The 2646-nt window shown below is 46.3% G+C and overlaps 1 pseudogene; it reads left to right on the top strand.

The window, feature by feature from the left end:
- The first annotated feature begins 1326 nt into the window (after positions 1–1326).
- Positions 1327–1926, top strand: LOC740208 (large ribosomal subunit protein uL22-like; annotated as a pseudogene).
- The last annotated feature ends 720 nt before the right edge of the window (positions 1927–2646 follow it).

Raw genomic sequence — 2646 nt, 5'->3', positions numbered from 1 at the left:
AGAATTGCTTGAACCTGGGAGGCGGAGGTTGCAGTGAGCTGAGATCACACCATTGCACTCCAGCCTGGGCAACAAGAGCGAAACTCCATCTCAAAATAATAATAATAATTTGGGGGGACACATTCAGTCTATAACACTGATACTCAAAGCCCCAGTATTTCTTACTGCCTCTAAAAAGAAAAGGTTGAGGCTTCCTCTTTCTCCTCCAAGTCACTAAACCATCACCACTGTCCCACCTCTTCAAATCGGAAGTCTTCACAATCACTTACGAAGTTCTCCCCTCATCCTCATCACCACCCTCCTCTGCCCTCCTTGCCATTGTTCCTGGAAGACTTTGGTACCTGACACACTCTTGCCTGTCATCACTCATGGGGATACCCCCAATGCCTTGACCTTTGGCCTTCTAAGATGCTGCAACTTTCAGTCTTAACTCCACTGGAGGCACCCCTAACACCCCCAGCCCAGACACCACTCACACCTGTTGGGCCTTGGGACACACCACCCCAAAATATGACTGTAGGAGACCAGAATATGCCACCCCAAAATATATTTCTTTGGCATATTTTGAGCTGCTTATTCTGAGAAACTGCAGGCACAGCAGTAGCTCTGAAAAGCTGTCATTTTATAAAAGAAATTTACATCCATAAAGAAAATGGACATTAGTAAAAAATATTTGTATCAGGAAGAGGGCTGCTCCAGAAAATGTTTATTGCCCGACTTTCATCTGCGTAACAAGACAACCTCCATTCACCACATATCTCCTCCCCTCACCCTCCCATTGCCTGTCTCTGCCACCCCCAAGAAGCTCTGGGCCCCTATTCCTGTCTTTAGCTCAGGATGCTGTATATAAGCTTCCATCTTCTGGCCCTTCTTCGAGTCTCATATTTGGTGTGACTCTCTGTGTATGCATGTAATCAAAATGCTTTTTCTCCTGTTCATTTGTTTTATGTCAATTTAATTTGTAGCCTGGCCGAAGAGCGTAGAAGGGTAGAGGAAAGCCATTTTCCCCTCCCCTACTAACCCTGTGGAAATACCTTGCCTTCAAGGTATGGGCTCCAAGTTCCTGACTCCCCCACAACCTTCAGGCCCTACAGAGACAGCATCAAGACCTGAAGTCCCCAATCCATCACCCCCTTACCCAACCCCACTGGTTCTTAGCCCACTTAACTTCCCCCATAGACAGAGCTAAGTCAGCCATTTCCCCTCCACCTGAGTTCTCTCAGCTCTCCTCCCCTACCCCTCTAAGTGCCTGTGAATTGACTCCTTCGTTTTTTAACTTCAAATGCCACAATAACTTTACACAACTTCGCTCTTTCCCTAAGCAGCCTGAGGTAATCTGTGAAAATGGTTCGCTATTCACTTGACCTGGAGAACCCCATGAAATCATGCAAATCAAGAGTTCCAATCTTCGTGTTCACTTTAAGAACACTTGTGAAACTGCTCAGGCCATCAAGGGTACGCATATACGAAAAGCCACGAAGTATCTTAAAGATGTCACTTTACAGAAACAGTGCGTACCATTCCGACGTTACAATGCTGGAGTTGGCAGGTGTGCGCAGGCCAAGCAGTGGGGCTGGACACAAGGTCGGTGTCCCAGAAAGAGTGCTGAATTTTTGCTGCATATGCTTAAAAACGCAGAGAGTAATGCTGAACTTAAGGGTTTAGATGTAGATTCTCTGGTCATTGAGCATATCCAAGTGAACAAGGCACCTAAGATGCGCCGCCGGACCTACAGAGCTCATGGTCGGATTAACCCATACATGAGCTCTCCCTGCCGCATTGAGATGATTCTTACTGAAAAGGAACAGATTGTTCCTAAACCAGAAGAGGAGGTTGCCCAGAAGAAAAAGATATTCCAGAAGAAACTGCAGAAGCAAAAACTTATGGCACGGGAGTAAATTCAGCATTAAAATAAATGTAATTAAAAGGAAAAAAAAAAAAACTTTACACAACTTCTCCATCTTCTTTTCCTTCCTCTTTCTCAGAAACAGTTGCCGCTCCCTGCCCCCTAAACCTACTCCCCTCTAAGCTTTGAGTTAGGGACACCTCCTCCAGGAAGGACCTGTCTTACTCAAATATTTCCTCTGTTTCTGGCACCCTCAAACTCGCTCTCTCTTCAGGCCACTGCCCTCAAACTACAAACGTGCTCGGGTCTTCCCACCAGCTTGGGAGGAGTCCCCAGCTGGACGGAAGATATGTTTCCTGCCTTCCTTCTCCCGCCATGCCTGCTTTTGAAGACTCACTCTTCACGCCCGATTCTCACAATGGCTCAGCTGCCATGTTGTCAGAGGCGTGTGAACCAGAGCAACTCCATCTTGAATAGGGGCCGGGTAAAATGAAGCTGAGAACTACTGGGCTGCATTTCCAGATGGTTGAGGCATTCTAAGTCCCAGGATGAGCCAGGAGGTCAGCACAAAATACAGATCATGATGACTTTGCTGATAAAACATGTTTGCAGTAAAAAAGCTGGCTAAAACCCACCAAAACCAAGATGGTGATGAGAGTGACCTCAGTCACTGCTACACTCCCACCAGCACCACGACAGTTTACAAATGCCTTGGCAATGTCAGAAAGTTACCCTATATGGTCTAAAAAGGGGAGGATGAATAATCCACCTCGTTTAATATGTCATCAAGAAATAACCAT

The sequence above is a fragment of the Pan troglodytes genome, chromosome 8, assembly GCF_028858775.2.
Source record: "Pan troglodytes isolate AG18354 chromosome 8, NHGRI_mPanTro3-v2.0_pri, whole genome shotgun sequence".
NCBI lineage: Eukaryota > Metazoa > Chordata > Mammalia > Primates > Hominidae > Pan > Pan troglodytes.
Note: the sequence above shows the minus strand (reverse complement) of the source record. Positions and strands in the feature narration are given on the sequence as shown.